The sequence below is a fragment of the Mesoplodon bidens genome (genome assembly GCF_964165515.1).
Source record: "Mesoplodon bidens genome assembly, chromosome: 6".
Taxonomy (NCBI): Eukaryota; Metazoa; Chordata; class Mammalia; order Artiodactyla; family Ziphiidae; genus Mesoplodon; species Mesoplodon bidens.
Window position 1 is genome coordinate 106169639 of NC_138162.1, and position 21309 is coordinate 106190947.

At 41.9% G+C, this 21309-nt stretch overlaps 1 pseudogene across 1 annotated transcript; it reads left to right on the top strand.

Moving 5' to 3' along the window:
* The first annotated feature begins 14478 nt into the window (after positions 1-14478).
* Positions 14479-20373, top strand: LOC308619325 (mediator of RNA polymerase II transcription subunit 25-like; annotated as a pseudogene). Its single transcript has 3 exons — positions 14479-14492; positions 14740-14931; positions 18374-20373. The product of its transcript is annotated as a mediator of RNA polymerase II transcription subunit 25-like (transcript).
* Positions 20374-21309: the final 936 nt, after the last annotated feature.

Genomic DNA, 21309 nt, shown 5'->3' on the forward strand with positions numbered 1-21309 from the left:
ACATCTGCTATTCCTAAGTCTCAAGCTTACAGTTTTTGGACTGGACTATACCATCTTCAATCCTGGTTCTTAGACTTTTGGATTTAAGCAAGAACTAAGCCACTGTCTCTCCTGAGTCTCCAGCTTGCTAACTCACTCTGCAGACCTTGGGACTTGCCAGCCTCCATAAATGTGAGGGCCAGTTTCTGTATCTATCTATCTATCGATCTATCTACATATCTACATCTCTGTAGAGAGAGGGGGGAAGGGAGAATCCTGAATAATACAAGGTGAAAGACTTGTGTACTGAAACTACAAAGTGTTGCTGAAAAAATTAAAGAAGACACCATTAATTGCAAAGACATCCCATGTTCATGGATTGGAAGACTTAACAGTATTGTCAGTACTACCGAATGTGATCTACATTCAATGTAAACCCTCTCAAAATCTTAATGGTGTTTTTTGCAGAAATAGAAAAATCCATCCTAAAATTCATATGAAATTTCAACTGACACTGAATAGCCAAAACAACCATGAAAAAAAAAAAAGTTGGAGAGCTCACATTTTCTGATTTCAAGATTTATTATAAAGCTACAGTAATCAAAACAGTGTGGTTCTCTCATAAAGACAGACTATAAACCAAAGGAATAGAACAAAGAGTCCAGAAACAAACCCTCATATATGAGATCAAGTAATTTCTGATAAGCGTGTCAAAATTATTAAATGGGGAAAGGACCATCTTTTCAACAAATGGTGTTGGGGAAATGGTATATATATGCAAAAAATGAAGTTGAACCCTTACTTTACACCTTATAAAAAAACAACCCAGAATGGGTTAAAGATCTAAATGTAAAACCTAAAACTATACAACTCTTTGAAGAAAATACAGAGGGAGAGACTCATGATACTGGTTTTGGCAATGATTTCACAAACATGACACCAAAAGCATAGATAGACAAGAAAAAATAAATGAATTTGACTTCATCAAAATTAAAACCTTTGGGGGCTTCCCTGGTGGTGCAGTGGTTGAGAGTCCGCCTGCCAATGCAGGGGACCCGGGTTCGTGCCCCGGTCCAGGAAGATCCCACATGCCGCGGAGCGGCTAGGCCCGTGAGCCATGGCCGCTGAGCCTGCGCATCTGGAGCCTGTGCTCCGCTATGGGAGAGGCCACAACAGTGAGAGGCCTGCGTACTGCAAAAAATAATAATAATAATAAATAAATAAAAACCTTTTGTTCATCAAAAGACACTGTCAACAGAATGAAAAGGAAACCAACCCATGGAAAGGAAGAAGATATTTGCAAATCATATATCTGATAAGGGATTAATACCCAGAATGTGTAAAGAACTCCTACAGTACAACAACAACAAAAAAGTCCTATCAAAAAATGGGCAAGGGGGGGCTTCCCTGGTGGTGCAGTGGTTGAGAGTCCGCCTGCCGATGCAGGGGACACGGGTTCGTGCCCCGGTCCGGGAGGATCCCACATGCCGCGGAGCGGCTGGGCCCGTGAGCCATGGCCGCTGAGCCTGCGCGTCCGGAGCCTGTGCTCCGCGACGGGAGAGGCCACAACAGTGAGAGGCCCGCGTACCGAAATAAATAAATAAATAAATTGATAGATAGATAGATAGCCAGCCAAAGGGAGATCAGCTAGGTGGTTTGTGACCACCTAGAGGGGTGGGATAGGGAGGATGGGAGGGAGGGAGATGCAAGAGGGAAGAGAGATGGGAACATATATATATGTATAACTGATTCACTTTGTTATAAAGCAGAAACTAACACACCACTGTAAAGCAATTATACTCCAATAAAGATGTTAAAAAAAAAAATGGGCAAAAGAGTTGAATGAGAATTTCTCCAAAGAAGATATACAGATTGCCAATAAGATCCTGAAAACATTCTCAACATCTCTAATCACAGGGAAATAGAAATAAAAATCACAATGAGATATTAATTTGCACCCATAAAGATAACTATTATCAAAAAAATAGAACAGAAAATAACAGGTGTTGATGAGGATGTCAAGAATTGGAACACATGTGCTCCTGGTAAAAGTGTAAAATGGTACAATCCTTATGGAAAACAGTTTGGTTGTTCCTCAAGACATAAGTATAGATTTACCATGTAATCCAGAAATTTCATTCCTAGCTATACACTGAAAAGAATTCAAAGCAGGGACTTGAACTTGAACAGATTGTACATCCATGTTCATAGCAGCATTTTTCATAATAGCCAAAAGGTGGAAGAAACCCAAGTACCGTTCAGTGGGTAAACGGGTAAATAAAATGTGGTGTGTATACACAATGGAATATTATTCAACCCTTAGAAAATAATGAAATTCTTACACATGCTACAACATGAATGAACCTTGAAGACATTATGTTAAGTGAAATAAGCCACTCATAAAAGGACAAATACTTTATAATTACTCTCATGTAAGGTACCTAGAGTTGTCAAATTCATAGAGACAGAAAGTAAAATAGTGATTGCCAGTGCCTGGGGGAAGCGGAGAATAGGGCATTATTATTATTTTTTTTTTTGCGGTACATGGGCCTCTCACCGCCGCCGCCTCTCCCATTGCGGAGCACAGACAGGCTCCGGCCGCGCAGGCCCAGCGGCCGCGGCTCACGGGCCCAGCCGCTCCGCGGCATGTGGGATCCTCCCGGACCGGGGCATGAACCCGTGTCCCCTGCATTGGCAGGCGGACTCTCAACCACTGCGCCACCAGGGAAGCCCGGGCATTATTTATTGTGTGTGTAATTTCAGTTTGGGAAGATGATAAAAGTTCTGGAGGTGGATAGTGGTGATGATTGCATAATTATGTGAATATACTTGATGCCACTGAATTGAATACTTAAAAACAACTAAAATGTTAAATTTTATGATTTGTTTATTTGTCCACAATAAAAACTAATCTTGGAACAATTGCAAAAATTTTGTTAGGGGAAACTTCTGTGAGAGAGAATGGGGAGGGAACTAGAGGGATTTGAGGATCCATCAGACCAGGAAGCAAGTCTGACTCTAAGGAAAGGAGAAAGGGAAGGAAGATTGAATGAAAGCATCCTAGACCTCGGTTCAGTTTAAAGAGGTTTTGACAAGTCCTGCAGCCAATATCCACCATCACAGGAGTCCTCATTTTCTCCCAGAAACGGGCATGCTTTAGTGTCATCAGCATACGGGGTATTGGCTATCTAAGGAAGCAGCCCTAGGAAGTGTCAGTGGGTTTCAGCATGCAGCCACTGAGGCCCTTCATCGATTACACTCTATAGTCGGAGGTCAGCAAGACATACTATCATGACCACTGCTAAGACTTTGCATGATCTGCCACCACCATTGCCTCTTGACTCCTTAGCCTCCTTCCCTTTGCATCATATGCTCCAGCCACACTGGCCTTGCCAATCCTTGGAGACACTGGGCATGTTTCTGCTGGAGAACTTGTGCACATGTTACTGTGCCTAAATGCTCATCTCCTGAGTTTACATGTGGTTTGCTTCTTCACTTCCTTCAGATCTTTACCCAAACATCACTTTCCCAGTGAAGCCTGCCCTGGCTACACTATCGAAAATTTCAACACCCCTTCACCATCTGTCATACACATACACAGACTTTCTGTCTCTCCTCTCTGCTTGTTTTCTTAGCATTTGTCACTATAAAACATAATATACTCATTTATTTATATTGTTTGTTTCCTATCTCTCCTACTAGAATGTAAATTTCATGTCAATGGGAGCAGTGACTTGATTGGTTATTGTTGTTTATTCAGCAAGTAGAATAGTGCATAGAATATATTAAGCCTTCAATAAGTATAATACAACACTGAACACACAGAAGAAAAAAGATTGAAAATATTAATACATGTATTGCAGATGTGCAAATGAGTCACTACAAGAAATCCAGAAAGACATCTTCTTGGCAACATGTTGTTTGCAGTTAGTCCAAACTTCCATGTGTACTTGGAAGGAAGAGACTTCATGAAAAATCTATAATTCAAACATTTCTCAAGTTCAGAAAGGTTTTTCATGACAAAAACCAAGGAAGCTTTTAAAGAGAACAATGATAAGACAAAAGGGTCATGGTCAAGGGGCCCCCAGACCAGCATGAGTGACTCCTTTTGGCTAAGAATGGGATAATTTGTTCATCAAAAAAGTTACTGAAAGCAATTGATTTAAACACATTGAACTTATTTTTTAAATACTCATAGTTCTTAATGATAAAAAGGAGAAAAAGAGAAAGTTAAACAGGGCAACATCAAAAACAAAAACCTGACCCTTGAGACACAAGTAGGAAAACTAGGGCATAGACTTCTTATTGCAAAGATCAGCAAATAAAATACATGGATTCATCACTTATCCTAATTTCAGGATAACCAAATTCCTTTAGTTGATAAGGAAACATCTTTCTTTTCAAAAACCCACCAAGCTAATGTATGAAGAAATATAATAAGTTTTTAAATCATCATTTTGCAACCCCTAGTGAAATATTTGATTCAGTCAAACATCATCAGTGGGTGAAACAGATTAGAGGAGAATACTTCAAGAGAAGAGGAAAATAGATTAAGCCAATGGGACAAAATCACAATAATTATTTCATATACATAATGGATGTATGTGGCTTATTATTCTCTGCATTTTGCATGTGTTTGAAAATTTCATAAAATCATTAAAGAGAATGGTTTACCCTAATTAATTCTAAGGAATGAGAGTTTACTGTAAGTTACAATTAAATCTTCCACTTAACCAACTTATGCTGCAATATCCCAAAATATTAATTCATTTAAGTAGAGGAAAAAATATAGCGTTATAATATTTAACCTTAAAATATATATTCGGAAGGTATGATATCCATTAATTCAATCTAAATTTTATTGGAACCTTATTGTTAATCAATTATAGTTCTAGATGCTAGGAATGTAGTGATGAACAAGTCCCTTTTCTCTTGGAGTCTCTGTACTAGTAAGACTGAGAGAGACAAATACATGAAAATACGAATCACATAGTAAATAAGTACCTTGAAGGAGGTAAAGTAAGGAAAGAAGATAGAGGAACAGAAGGACAGCAGAAGTGGAGGATAGTTGAGATAAGGTGGACGGGAAAGAAATTTGTAAAGAGGCGATACTTGAGCTTAAATCAAAATGGTGTTAGGAGCATACCTTACGTAGATCTAGGCAGTGAAGCTGGTTGGGATGGGGGAAGAGTAAGTGTAAAATCCCTGAATTGTAAAAGAACTAGATGTATAAGAAGGACACTATAATTAAAGAGAAGGAAGAGGGGAAGGGAACAAAGCATGTGGAGCCTTGTGAGCCATGGTCAGGAATTTAGATTTTATTCTGAATATGATGAAAAACTATTGAAGAATATGAAGCAGAAGAATGATGTAGTTTGATTTTTTTTTTTTTTTTTTTTTTTGCGGTACGTGGGCCTCTCACTGTTGTGGCCTCTCCCGTTGCGGAGCACAGGCTCCGGACGCGCAGGCTCAGCGGCCATGGCCCACGGGCCCAGCCGCTCTGCGGCACGTGGGATCCTCCCGGACCGGGGCACGAACCCGCGTCCCGTGCATCGGCAGGCAGACTCCCAACCACTGCGCCACCAGGGAAGCCCTGATTTAATTTTTAAAATATATACCTTGATAGATTTAGAATTTGTACATCTGAGTTCATAGCAAGATTGGCCTAAAACTTTCTTTTCTCCTTTTCTCCTTGACAGGTTTTGGTGTCAAAGTTGTATTAGTGTAATAAAATAAAGAAGAGAACATTCCTTCCGTTTTTATTCTCCAGAACATTTTTTATAAGACTAGAATTATCTGCTCCATGAATAATTTTTAACTATTGCCTATAAAACTACCTGATCCTGATATTACTTTGTGCACAGACTTATGTTCAATTTATTTAGTAGCTATATAATCTCCTTATGTTTCCCAGTCGCTTCGTTGAATTTGGTAAGTCATATTGTTCTAAGAATGTACATTTTTTCAGTTTTAAAATATATTTACATAGCCTTACATTTCTAAGATGGAGTAAAAGGGACTAGATTTACCTCCAGACTGAAACAACTGTTGGGAAAATATATAAAACAAGGTTTTGAACACATTTGGACATCAGGCAACAAAGAACAGTGACCCCTGAGAGACAAGAGACAAAGAAGATGAGCACTGTAACTGACTAGTTTATGCCCTTGGAAGATTTCCAGGCTGCAGCACAGGGTGGGGAATCCCGGACAGACCTTGGAAGACTCCCAGAAGTTAGAAGGTAGGAGCCAGAGTCCAAGGTGGCTAGAGTTCATGGGCAGAGTACCAGAGAGGAGGGGACAGTCACAGGGGAACCCCAGCAGAGTAAAAATCAGCGTAAACATGTGAGAAAACTACCCAAGGCTGAGGACAGAATGGCCTCAAAGGATTAAAGGGAACAGTGCACAGAGCTCACTTGAGGCTCAGGATAGCGCTTGTTCCTAAGATCCAGTCAGGAAAACCTCATAATTCATGGGGCTCTAAGTAGAACACTTGGAAAAATCTTGCTTCCACAGTGGAAGATAACTAGCTCCAGATTAAACACCGCTCTGGTCCTGCCTAATAAATCTTAAAAGCAAGAACCAAAGAATCAAACTGTGTCCTTGTAACTTAACTGTGTACCAGAATAAAGCTCAAGAATTTTTATAGGAATACAAATATATCTAGCATGAAATGAGGTAAAATCACAATGTTTGCTTTCCTATCAAAATTTACTAAGGAGGCAAAGAAACAGGAAAATATGACCCATGTTGAGGAGGAAAATCAATCAACTAAACCCACACAGAATTGATACAAATGTTAGAATTAGCAGACAAGGACAGGAGAACAGCCATTATAATAGTTTTCCATATGTTCAAAAAATTAGAGGAAAGAATGCACACGTTAAGTAGAGATGCAGAAGACAATAAAAAAGATCTAAATCAATGGAGCCATAAAATGGTATTTCGTGAAGATCAACAAAAGTGATAAACCTCAAATGCAGTGATTTTCATCTGGGGGTGATCTAGCCCTCTGAGGGATACTTGGTAATGTCTGGCGATATTACACAACAAAAACTCTGGGAAAACAGTGTCTGAATTTGAAGTATTAAGATTCTGATGGTGGGTAATTTCAGATATTCAGGAGAACTGGGGTAGAGGATTGAAGTTCATTTCTAGAAGGTTCTGCTCTGCCTTTGAGCCCCATCCCCACAATATACCATATAGGCTAGTGGTCTTCAGAAATTTTTTAAATGGACTCCATGAAAGAATTTTAAAGAACTATGTACCCCCTTGTTCATTTCTAAGTTGATATCTAAATTTTCCATCATAAATTTAAATACTTGTAGAGGTTATGATTTCTGACTTACTGTAAATTTTGACATTTTAAACTAAAACCATTACATCGTTCTTAAATGTATCTGGTGGGCTCCAAATACCCTAAATATTTGATGCCCACCAACATCCATTTAAAAATATGTGAACAAGGGGCTTCCCTGGTGGCGCAATGGTTGAGAGTCCGCCTGCCGATGCAGGGGACACGGGTTCGTGCCCCGGTCCGGGAAGATCCCACATGCCGCGGAGCAGCCGGGCCCGTGAGCCATGGCCGCTGAGCCTGCGTGTCCGGAGCCTGTGCTCCGCAACGGGAGAGGCCACAGCAGTGAGAGGCCCGTGTACTGCAAAAAAAAAAAAAAAAAATGTGAACAAGCTCTTCTTTCACAGGAAAAAAAAAAAAAAAGGAGAGATAATAGAGCTATGCAGCTGCCAGCATGCGTTATCCTACAAGAGAAGGGAAGAACACTCCCTAAGGCAAGGTTATCTCCGCCTCAGTTCCAGAGAGCAAATCACTTCCTCTATTTCAGCAGGCCAGGCTGTCCCTGCCTGTGGCCCTGTGCGTGGGACTGTTGCCCAAAGCCACTGGGGCAATGTTGCCACGCCCAGTGAGCTGGGAATGTGGAACCAAGAGGGCAGAGCGTGAAGCCAAAGAGTATTATTCTTTGAGCTTTAAAGTCTTATGGAATTTGCTCTGCTAGGTTTTGGACTTCCTTAGGACATGTGGCTCCCTTTTCCTTGCTGATTTTTCCCTTTGGGAATGGGAATGTTTATCCTATGCCTGTCCCACTATTGCATTCCGGAAGCAGATAACTCGTCTGGTTTCACAGATTCATAGGTGGAATTTTGTTTCAGTGTGAATCTTATGTTGAATCTCCCTGACACTGATTTAGATGATATTTGCATGAGAATTGTGACTAAAGAGTTGATGCTGGAATGAGTTGAGACTTTTGGGATGTCAGTATAGGAGGGAATGTATTTCACATGTGAGAAGGACATAAATTTGGGGGGCCAGAGGGCAGAAGGTTACAGGCTGAATTGTATCTCTCTCAAAATTCATATGTTGGAACTCTAACTCCCAGTACCTAAGGGTGTGACGGTATTTGGAGACAGGGCCTTTAAAGAGGTGACTAAGTTACAATAAGGCCGATAGAGTGGGTCCTGATCCAATCTGACTGGTGTCCTTGTAAGAATAGGAATTTGTACACAGAGAGGCACCAGAGGGGGTGGTGTGTATACAGACAAAAGGCTATGTGAAGACACAGTAAAAGGAGGACAATCTGCAACTCAAGGAGAGAGGTTTCAGAAGAAACCAACCTGCCAACACTCTATATAAAAGCATGTTAATTCTCCCCAAAATTGATCCACGAGCTTAATGCAATTCCAACTTTTGGGAAAGCTGAAAAGCTGATTCTAAAATAGAATTTAACTCTAAACAATTAAGAAAATCCAAGAATTCTTGAAGAACAACAACATTTGATAACATACTGTTGGACTTATTATAAAGCCACATAAAATAAGCCTGTGGTATTGGTAAAAGAAAGGCATATAGACTGATGGAACAGAAGAGAGAACCCAGAAACAGACCAACATATACATGGATCCTTGGTTTATGACAGAGATGGCATTTCAGAGCAGTGGGGGAAAGATGGTGTTTCTAATAGATGGTGCTGTGTCAATTTGACATCCATAGACCTGGCTTTTACTAAATCTATCTCTACTTGTTATAGGTCTATTCAGATTTTCTATTTCCTCTTGGGTTAGTTTCAGTAGTTTGTGTCTTTCTAGGAATTTTCCTTTCATTTAGGTTAATTTGTCATGATACTTTTGTTCACAGAATTCCTTTATATTCTTTTTTATTCCTGTAAGGAACAACACTTCTTTTATTTCTGCAATTAGTAATTTGAGTCTTTTCTCTTTTTTTCTTGCTCAGGGCAGCTAAAAGATCGTCAACTTTGTTGTTCTTTTTTAAAAAAACAGCTTTTGTTTCATTGACTTTATTGCTTTTCTATTCTCTATTTCATTTATTTCCATTCTAATTTATAGTATTTCCTTTCATGTACCTATTCTGAATTTATTTTTCAAAATTTAACACATTTGGGCTTCCCTGGTGGTGCAGTGGTTGAGAGTCTGCCTGCCGATGCAGGGGATATGGGTTTGTGCCTCGGTCCGGGAAGATCCCACATGCCGCGGAGCGGCTGGGCCCATGAGCCATGGCCGCTGAGCCTGCACGTCCGGAGCCTGTGCTCCACAACGGGAGAGGCCACAACAGTGAGAGGCCCGTGTACCGCAAAAAAAAAAAAATGTAACAAATTTTAGCAATGTTTTTTAGTTTTCAGTGCACAAGTCTTTTACATCCTTTGTTAAGTTTATTCCAATATCTTGCCTCTTTTGATGCTATAGTAAATGGCATTGGTTTTTTAAATTTCCTTTTTAGGTTGGTCTTGTTAGTTTACAGAAATGCAACTGACTTTGTGTGTTGATTTTTTTATCCTGAAACTTTGTAGAAAATGTTTATTAATTGTAACAGGTTTTTTGTGGAATTTTCAGAGTTTTCTACACATATGATCATGTCACCTGCAAACAGAAATAATTTTGCTTCTTTTCCAATTTGAATGCTTTCTATTACTTGTTCTTGTCTAATTACTCTTGCTAGAGCTTTCAGTACTGTGTTTAATGGTAGTGGTGAATGAGAATTTTTGCCTTGTTCTTGATATTAGAGGAAAGCTTTTAGTCTTTCACTGTTGAGTATCATGTTATCTGTGGGCTTTGTATTATGTTGAGGTAGTTTCCTTCCATTCGTAGTTTGTTGAGCATTTTTATCATGTGTTAAATTTTGTCAGATTCTCTTTCTGCAGCAATTGATGATCGTGTGGTTTTTGTCTTTCATTCTGTGTTATCAATCAGTTACATTGATTGATTTTTCTGTGTTGAACCATCCTTGAATTTCAGGTGTAAATCCTACTTGATCATGGTGCGTGATCTTTTTAATGCACTGTTGAATTCAGTTTGCTAATGTTTTGTTGAGAATTTTTCCATCTATATTTATTATAGATATTAGCCTCTAGTTTTCTTTTCTTGTAGTATCTTTGTCTGGCTTTGGTATCAGAATAGTAACTGGCTTCATAAAATGAGTTTGGAAATGTTCCCCCTCTTTAATTCTTTGGAAGAGTTTGAGAAGAATTGGTATTAATTCTCTAAGTATTTGGTAGAATACTTCTCCAGTGAAATCATTATGTCCTGGGCTTTTCTTTGTTGAGAAGTTTTTGACTATTACTTCAGAAACAACCAGTTAAACAAGGAGACTGTTAAACTGAGGTATCTAATACCTTAGGAGCCTGAATAAGCAAACCAAAATCTAAGTTTGTATATGCCTCAAGATTAAGAAATTGAAACCTAAGGGCAACCAAATCACAAACAGCCAGCCATGCTTTTCCAAATAAGGCAAACACTGAAGCTATAGCCAGTCAACTAATTTCCTTGCTTTTCTTCTGCCTTTTGTCTATAAAAGTCTTTCCTTAGCTTTCCTAAATAAGACCCAACACAGCCAAATAAATTTAAAAAATTAAAAAAAAAAAGGACACAGGAGTAACTTGAAGAAAGTGGATGCGATGATCATCAGGATAAAAAGACTAAAATATTTTTAATGATCCATAAATAAGAAAGTTTATCTCTCTGAAAAAAATACACTAATTTTGGAAAGACTTTGAAAAACATTTTATATATTCTTCAATATGTCAGCCTGTTTTCTGAATTCTAACATAATTATTTTCACCCTAATCTAAACTGCAGTTTAAATACGTGAGTTCATAATGATTCTTTAAGAATTTGGCTACCTTTGAAGGATGGTAGGGTGTCAATTCCAGATTTTTAACACTGGTTTTTCTGAAAAACAAAACAAAGCAAAACAAAAAGAATTAGGCGTTTCTCACTACTTTCTTAAAGAAGTTGTACTGGATATTTTTCCTGAGTGCATCTCCATGAGTATTTTTACAAATCCCTCTGTCCTTTGCATTTCTTATAAACTGGCACTGTGAACTACAGGCTTGATCGTATTCAGGTTTGAAATTTTGAGTCAGATTACTTCATAATAGGAAACTCTACGTAGACCAAGGCCCAGTTCCTTCAACAAATACAATGCACAAGTAGTTATAATGATAGAGGCAAAATCTTTCCATTAAAAGTGGCTTAAGTGACATTTTTTAGAAACAGCAACACTAAACTTTATTGTTTAGGGATACACAATTGGGTGGCAAAACTGTAAAGCAAAGCATGGAAATGATTTTTATGTTACCTGGATACAGGTAAGCCTCTGTCTTCCCTCCGGAAGGATGGGGCATGTGGTGGGTTCTGGGCGGTTGGTCAAGGTTTATCCCTTGACTTGGGTGGTAGTTACAAGAATTTGCCTTATAATAATTCTGTATTATGGACAATTTTGTTTGATATGGTTTATGTATCTGTGCTATATTTTAAAATAAAAATTTAAAAAAGAAGTCAGGATAGTGATTAATTTTGGAGAGGAGGGTTTAAAGAGGGCATGAAAGTTTTGAGGACATGGTGACATTCTCGTTATGGGTCTAAGTGGTGGTTATTTGGGTTTGTGTAAAAATGTGTCAAAATAAACATCCACGATTTCTTCACTCTTCTGTATGTATATTTTACTTAAGTAGATATTTTTTAAAAGATATTTTAAAAACTAAAATGAAAAGAATAACAAGAAAGCCTTCCTTAGACACTGCTTAATTTACCCTTCATTTTTTATTTTAGGAAATGTTGCCTGTTAGAGTCATCTGTGTCATGGGAGAAATACATAATTTCATACTTGATTTAGAAGGAGTCCAGATGCTATTACATTGTTTACTTGGCGCTGTGCGGAAGTGTTGCTTAAAGACAGCCTTTCAGTGCCAGAAATTTCTTTGCAATATATCATATTAAGCACCAATGATTTGTGTTTTAAATTTTGGCTAATGCTTTTCATACCATTTGATTTCTTACCGTAAACTGTGAGAGCTATCTGCAGGGAATCTAGGCCTTTCCTGTTTCTCATTTCCTTCATTTTGGGAGATAACATCACGGTATAGAAAGAGAGGACCCAGTTACTTCCAAATCCATAGATTCATCGGGGCTGGGAAATGTCAAATCAGCACCTGAATAAATAAAACACGAGCCCATTAGTGCGAACTTTCCTGACCTGTCAGCATCATTAGGCTTTGCTGTGCACAGGGATCCAGATGGTATAAGGCCTTCAATAACGATGGCATCTCTCGAGAGAGCCCAGCAAATCCAGGCTTTGCTTTTTGAATAAGCATTCCGATGTTTACTTTCCAGGCAGGGACCTCACTTAGCTTTCAGGTTGCTGTAATTCAAACCCTGACCTCCTAGGAGTCTTTCCACCCTGCTGCGAATGGATGCACCCAGCTAGATTCTGCAGTGGAACTCAAATCCACCGACCTAACACACATCATGACCCCACAGTCAGAGAACCTTCACCAGGCCTTATCCCTGATATTGGTACTCTTAAAGGTAATCTCTGCCAGGACCCCTTTGTTTGAGAGGATCAACTCATTAAATTTACCATGTAAGCTTGGGGCTGTGAACATTAATGTTTAAAAATGTAAAGTTTCAAAACAAAAAAAAAAACATTTCTTAAACAAACAAAAAAAAAAAAAAGAAAAATTTTTAAAAAGAAATAGAATGTAAATTTTACAGGCATGGATGGACCTAGACCCAGATTCAAATCCCAGCCTTGCTACTTACTACCTGTGTAACCTTGAGCAACTTATTAAACTGTTCCAGGCCTCAGTTTATTCATCTGTAAATGGGAAACATGTCATCACCTATCACACAGATGGGAATTAAATGGTATTGTTACATATAAAACACTCAGAACCGTGATTACAGTAAGCACTCTGTTTGTTATTATTATTATCATTAGCTGTGTGAGCTTTGCACAAGTAACTTACCCTCTCTGTGCTTTAGTTTCCTTATCTAGAAAATGGAAATATTAAAAATAAGACCTACCTTATAAGGTTATTATAATAGTGTAGTCCCTTTCTAGTCCCTTTCAGTCTCTTCTGTGCAATACACAAACTCTGAGCAGGATGAAAGAAAATCATAATTTTAATAGCCCTTGAATTCATTTTTTTTAGTTGTCATGTTTTAACTTACCTTTTTTTTTTTTTTTTTTTTTTTTGCGGTACACGGGCCTCTCACTGTCGTGGCCTCTCCCGTTGCGGAGCACAGGCTCCGGACGCGCAGGCTCAGTGGCCACGGCTCACGGGCCCAGCCGCTCTGCGGCATGTGGGATCTTCCCGAACCGGGGCACGAACCTGTGTCCCCTGCATTGGCAGGCGGACTCTCAACCACTGTGCCACCAAGGAAGCCCTAACTTATCTTTTTTCTTCCAGTTTTATTGTGATATAATTGACATACAGCACTGTAGAAGTTTAAGGTATACAGTATAACAATTCGACTTACATACATCATGAAATGATTATGGCAATAAATTTAGTGAACATCCATCATATCATATAGATGCTAAATTAAAGAAATAGAAAAAAAAATTTTCTTGTGATGAGAACTCTTAAGATTTGCTCTCTTTATACCTTTCCTATACAACATACAGCAGAGTTCATTATATTTCTCATGTTCTACATTACAGTCCTAGTACATCCCTTGAATTCCTTTTAAAGGAGACCTGTCTTCCTTTAGCGGAATTCTTTAATAATATCACTTGGGTGGAAAGTGAGACTGTCAGGGCATTAATAATAGGCAAGGGGGCACAAGAAAAGCTAAACCACTTGGGAATAGGAATGAATAGAAATGCTGAAGTGCAGACAGAGCCAGGTAAAGAGAAAAGCAGAAGGGAGGTTGAGAAATGCAATGAAATGGCTGAGGGTCTTTAGAGAACCAGAAGGTCTACTATTATCATTTTATTTTTGTTACATAAACGCCACCCATCTTCCAAAAGCAAGCAGTCTATTAGCACCAACAAAAGCTTTGTGTAAGTGTGCATGCGTTTATGTGTGTGTGTATTAGTCATGGAAACGTGCTCAGTTCCACGTTTGTGAGTGGTGTAGGAGGGAGACTTCGTGCCTGAGTGTGGCCGAGACAGACTAGTTGTTCATGAGCATCCTTCATCTATTCAAGACATCTTTCCAAACAGGACTTCTGAGTTCTAGCTGAGGATATGGATATACCCAGGTATGTATATATATATATACATACATATATATATATATATATATATATATATATATATATATATATATATATACCCAGCTGAAGTGTGCATTTCCTGTTCTCTTGCAGCCAGGTGTGGACACGTGAAAAGTTCTAGCCAATAAGACTGGAGAGAGATAGTGAGCACTACCTCCTGGTCTAGATGATTACACCCCCAGCACACCATGGAAAAGACTGCATTGACGCCAGGTCCTGGGTTTTGACACAGATGCAATGACTTGTTTAGACATCGGGCTGCCTCCCTCGAGGAGGAGCTGAGTGTGCCCTGCACCAGCAGGAAGCAGGTTGTAAACGTGATGCAGACTTCAAGTGGCCAGACTCTCTGGTGTCAAGTTCATTACAAAACTAGGTTTCAGAGAGAACAGCGACAAGAGAGCTATTCTCAGAGACCAGAACCAGGGTCTGGCCTAAAAGTTACTCCACTGCCAGGGCAGGGAGCCTTCACATCTTGTCCTGCAGAAACTGATCAACGCTATGGACCACTGGGTGCTGGGTTTCCAATTCTTTTTTCTTTTCCAAATAAGGATTTTTATAGCAGCTGTCCTTGTCCTAGTCTGCCATTCCGTACTGCGTCTCCGGGAGGGACCACAGACAATGTGGGTTTTGTTTTGTACGTGTTGGGAAAGGCTGTCGCGTGCACGCAGTCTTTGGGCCCCCACCCTGCTGCCTCAGAATGGGCCTTGGGCCTGAAACACTTCCTACCAAGAGATAAAGGGCCCACACAGCCTGTGCCGGGCTTATCGCCCCGTGTGGGAATATCTTTCCTTGTTCCATGCTCAATGAGTACTCTTTTGTCTCTGCTTAAAGCGTGTGTGTCAAATGGCAGCTGGCCAACCCCACAGCTATGTCTGTCCTCTGCAGGGAAAGGACAAGATTCCTCCCACTGCAGCACCAAAAGAGTACGTATAGGCCAACTGCCCTGCGTCACTGCCAGGAACAAGCCGCTGGCCAGGGAACACTAAGGCACACAGTTGAAGCTCATCTCACTCTGTCTCCTTTCTGTGTAAGTAAAGCTTTCTTTCATCCAGTGCTGTCTTCCTTGGCCGCTTTGATACAAGATGCAATGGGAAGACGTTTGGACTTCTATTCCTGCTGGTTGGCATAGTGGTGACCTTTGCTATGCTTGCTTCAGTTGGAGTCCTCCCCTGGGATTGGTAACCGGTGCATGGTACTCCGCTCCACAGTCAGTCATCAGATCATGAGAAGCTATATCTAAACTTGATGGAGGAGGATGCATAACAACTTGATATCCTAGCTATTAAACTGGATGAGGCCTCTCACTTGAGGCGGTGTGAGTATGTTCTCTGCATTGGAAAAGAGGAGAGCATTAACGTTTAGGGATCCAGAAGGACCAACAGTGACAGAGATCTAACCATAGCCATATCCATGCCCCCCTTCTTATTTTAATTTTTATCGGAGTATAGTTGATATAGAATGTTGTGTTAGTTTCAGGAGTATAGCAAAGCGAATCAGTTATACCTAGACATATATCCGCTCTTTTTCAGATTCTGTTCTCATATAGGTCATTACAAAGTATTGAGTAGAGTTCCCTGTGCTATACAGTAGGTCCTTATTAGTTATCTGTTTTATATATATATATAGTAGTGTGTATATGTCAACCCCAAACTCCCAATTTATCCCTGCCCTCCCCTTCTACATAAGTTTGTTTTCTACATCTGTGACTCTATTTCTGCTTTGTAAACAAGTTCATGTGTACCATTTTTTTTAGATTCCACATATAAGTGATATTATATTTGTCTTTGTCTGATGTACTTCACTCAGTATGACAATCTCTGGGTCCATCCATGTTGCTGCAAATGGCATTATTTTGTTCTTTTTATGGCTGAGTAATATTCCATTGCGTGTGTGTGTGTGTGTGTGTGTGTGTATATATATATATATATATATATATATATATATATATACCATATCTTCTTTATCCATTCCTCTGTCAATGGACACTTAGGTTGTTTCCATGTCCTGGCTATTGTAAATAGTGCTGCAATGAATACTGGGGTGCATGTATCTTCTTGAATTATGGTTTTCTCCAGATATATGCCCAGGAGTGGGACTGCTGGATCATATGGTAACTCTATTTTTAGTTTTCTAAGGAACCTCCATGATGTTTTCCATAGTGGCTGTACCAATTTACATTCCCATCAACAGTGCAAGAGGGTTCCCTTTTCTCCACACCTTCTCCAGCATTTATTGTTTGTAGATTTTTTGATCATGGCCATTCTGACTGGTTTGAGGTGATACCTCATTATAGTTTTGATTTTCATTTCTCTGATAATTAGTGACGTTGTACATCTTTTCATGTGCCTATTGACCATCTGTATGTCTTCTTTGGAGAAATGGCTATTTAGATCTTCTGCCCATTTTTTGATTGGGTTGTTTGTTTTTTTGATATTGAACTGCATGAGCTGTTTATCTATTTTGGAGATTAATCCCTTGTCAGTCACTTCGTTTGCAAATATTTTCTCCCATTCTGTAGGTTGTCTTTTCGTTTTGTTTATGGTTTCCTTTGCTGTGCAAAAGCTTTTAAGTTTAATTAGGTCCCATTTCTTTATTTTTGTTTTTATTTACATCCATGCCTCCCTTCTTCCATAATGACAGCCATTACTGGACTCATGTCAGCCACCAAAAGCTACACTTCTCAGCCTCCCTTGCAGCAAAGGGGGTCCATGAGATGTGAGCAGGATTGATACGTGCCACTTCCAGATCATTTTTCAGAAGAGTTAGGTATGCACTTCCATGGCTGTTCTTGCCCCCTTCCCAAGAATGCTTGGATGATGATAAGAACTTCAGACACTGACCAGACCTAGACTCTGTATCTGTAGACAAGTGCTCTTCTCTATCTGTGGTGGAGGACAATCTCTCATGGAAGAATACTTTTGAAATATACTATAAAATTAAATCTCTAGAAAACATGAAATGAATGAAAAACGGAGACAATGTCCAAATGTTTTACTATTTGACTCCATAATATTGATAACAAAATTATATTTCAAAAAATGTAATAATAAACAACACAGACATGTTATAAAACTAGGCACATTAGGGCCTCCCTGGTGGCGCAGTGGTTGAGAGTCCGCCTGCCGATGCAGGGGATACGGGTTCGTGCCCCGGTCTGGGAGGATCCCATATGCCGTGGAGCGGCTGGGCCCGTGAGCCATGGCCGTTGAGCCTGCGCGTCCGGAGCCTGTGCTCCGCAACGGGAGAGGCCGCAACAGTGAGAGGCCCGCATACCGCAAAAAGAAAAAAAAAAAAAAAAAAAAAAAAAAAAAAAACTAGGCACATTAAACATAACAAAAGACATGCAACACTTCTTCACTGAAAAGAATAGAATATTGCTCTAAGAAATTAAAGAAGACCTAAATAAATGATGCAATATAATATGTTTTTGGATTGGAAAACTCAGTATTATTAATTCTCCCCATGTTGATTTATAGATTCAATGCAATTCTGATCAAAATTCCTGCAGGCACTTTGGGTGAAATTGACAAGCTAATTGTAAAATTTGTAATGGAAATTCCTATGGACCTAGAACAGCAAAAGTCATTTTTAAAAAGAGTGAAGTTGGGGCTTCCCTGGTGGCGCAGTGTCTGAGAGTCTGCCTGCCGATGCAGGGGACACGGGTTCGTGCCCCGGTCCGGGAAGATCCCACATGCCGCAGAGCGGCTGGGCCCGTGAGCCATGGCCGCTGAGCCTGCGCGTCCGGAGCCTGTGCTCCGCAACGGGAGAGGCCACAGCAGTGAGAGGCCCGCGTACCGCAAAAAAAAACAAAAAAAAAAAACTGTATTTCATTGGGCTAATAATGTTAAACTATGAATTTAAAACAGGCTTGGCGGCTGGGCCTGGGGCCTCATAGCTGACGTGGTGTTTGTGATTTAGGGCACAGCCAACCTGGGGCCCTACTTCGAGGGCCTCCACGAGCACTACCTGCTCCTGGCCATCAAGTATTTTAATGGTGGTCCTGCTGCCGAGACGGACTTCGGGGGAGACTGGGGGGGGACCCAGCACAGCCTCGTGGTGTTCAACACAGTGGACTGCGCTCCTGAGTCCTACGTACAATGTCACGCTCCCACCTGCAGCGCCTATGGGTTTGTCATCTGGCTCGATGGCATGAAGTTCATGGTGGGGGGGGCGGGGCTAGAGCTGCAGCCTCGTCACTGAAGGCGTCAGCAGGGCCCTGCAGCTGTTCGACGACTTCAAGAAGAAGCCAGAGCAGATTGGCCAGACACACCGACTCTGCCTCCTCATCTGTAACTCGCCCCCCTACCTGCTGCCTGCTGTCGAGAGCACCACATACTCCGGGTGCACGACGGAGACCCTCGTGCAGAAGGCTGGGGAGTGAGGAGTCTACTTCTCCATCGTGTTGCCCTGGAAACTCCCTGCCCTGCAGCTTCTGTTCGAGAAGGCAGCTCCTCCCGCCAGGCTGGAGCCACTGCAGCCACCAAGAGACGTGAGCCAGGACCCGAGGCACAGGGTGCTGGTGCGGGGGCTTGTGCTGCCCGTCGGGGATGGCTCGGCCCCAGGCCCCCTCCAGCCAAAGCCGCCCGTGCCCCTGCCTCTAGATCCTCCCTCGGGCGCCCCGCTCTTGGCAGCCCCCCAGCAGCCTCTGCCCCCTGTCCTCCTGCAGTACCAGGTCCCCTGAGTGCAGCTCAGGTGGCTGCCCAGAGCGCCGTGGAGGCCACCAAGAACCAGAAGGCTGGGCTGGGCCCTGGCTGCGCCCATCAACCCTCTTCAGCAAGCCGCTCCAGGAGTGGGTCCCCCCCTACAGCCAGGCCCGGGCCCCCCGGTGCCCCATAAGCCACCTCCCCCCTTTCCAGCCCAGCCTGGTCTCCACTGTGGCCCCTGGCCCAGGGCACTGTTCAGGGTGGGCACTGTTCTCTGGCCCAGCTCGGGGCCCTGGCCCTCAGCGGGCAGCAGTCAGTCTCCAACAAACTACTGGCCTGGAGCGGGGTCCTCGAGTGGCAGGAGAAGCCCAAACCTGCCTCTGTGGTGCCAACGCCAAGCTGAGTTGGTCACTGCCTTCTCAGGTCTACCTGAATCACGGCAAGAACCTGAAAAGAGGACGGTGCTGATCACGCAGCTCATGCCCCAGCAGCTGCTGAGCACCCTGCACCCTTTGTTCTGGAGCTCAGGGATGGTCCATTTCCACTTCACCAACAAGGACCTGGACTCCCTCCGAGGTCTCTACCACATCCTGGGCAACGGCTTCGCTGGCTGTGTGCACTTCCCCATGCGGCCGTCTGCAAGGTGCGTGTGCTCATGCTCCCGTACTCATTCAAAAAGGTCTTCATGGGCCTTATCCCCTAAGACCAGAGACATTTTGTGAGTGGCATCCGGCAGGTCATCACCAACCACAAGCAACTCCAGCAGCAGAAGCTTGAGCAGCAGCTCCGGCCGCCGCAGCCCCAGCCTCAGGGGACCGTGGGAGCCTCTGCAGCCACGGGGCAGCCCCAGCCCAGGGGTGCTGCCCAGGCGCCCCACAAGGCCCTCCTGCAGCGGCCCTGGCCCGCCCCCTCCCGGACCCACCCATCGGCCCCAGAACCCCGGGGCCGACCCCCAACTGCAGAGCCTCCTCTTCAACCCGCCACCGCCCTAGACTGGGGTCCCCCCGCCTCAGGCCTCTCTCCACCACCTCCAGCCACTAGGGGCCCCTGCACTGCTGTCCCCACCGCACCAGGGGCCTATCCAGTCCTGGCCTGTGCAGCTTCCCCCCAGGGCTCCACTGTCAGGTCAGAGGCTGCTCAGCAGGCTTCCCTGGGGCCCGGTCCCCCAGCCAGGCCTGCAGCCCAGCGTCATGGAGGATGACGTCCTCATGGACCTCATCTGAACCCCCGACACCCAAGAAAGTTCCTTTTAACACACACACACACACACACACACACACAGAGGCTTGGTTAAGAAATAAAATATGAATTATTTAAATAATATTATAACTATCAATAATTACTAATGTTTTGAAAAGTTTTTAAATCATGACATTTTCTCAGACTGAAATTAAAATATCACACACTGTAACGGTCCTACTGCCCATGACTAGTACGCCGAAGATGTCACATGACCTTCAGCACACCTGTGTTCTCAACATCCATACTGCAATATACTCTGTTGAGTGAGGCCATCATGCACTTGCAGGTGACAGCAAGGTCAAATTTCTATGAAAGCTTCTAAAAGCTTGCACAGTTTCAGAACCTACCTCATCATGGACCACAGTGTGCGGACCACACATGGAGTAGCAACTCTATTTCTGGGGCTTTTGTTGAAATGGCTCAGCCTGTATCCCAATACTACCGTTTTTGAATACTTTATATTTCCTCATCTGATTTGAAATGTCATCTTATCATAAACCAAGTTCTGATATATAGTTGGTCTTTTTCTAGGTCTCATATTTTATTCCATTAGTCTTCACTAGCATCACATAGTTTTAATTACTGGAATATTTCCTTCTGAAAAGTTTCATAATCTTCTTCTTATAGGGCTATTCATTTCTTATTTAATTCATATTATCCCTGGATATTTGAGAAGGTGCTAACAAATACTGAAAGCGTGAATGAATATGTCATCAAGGTCCATCTCAAGCCTGAACTGAGACAATCATAGAATTTGGACTGGAGGATGCAGGGTCCCTGGAAGAAATGTGTCATGTCAGAGTCCAAAGAGTCTCTTAGGATACACTCATCATAAGGAAAAAAGAGAGGTGTGTAAGTTTGGGTCTGTGATGAAACCTTATCATCAAAGGGAAGGAGTACATTAAAATGTCTAAGTC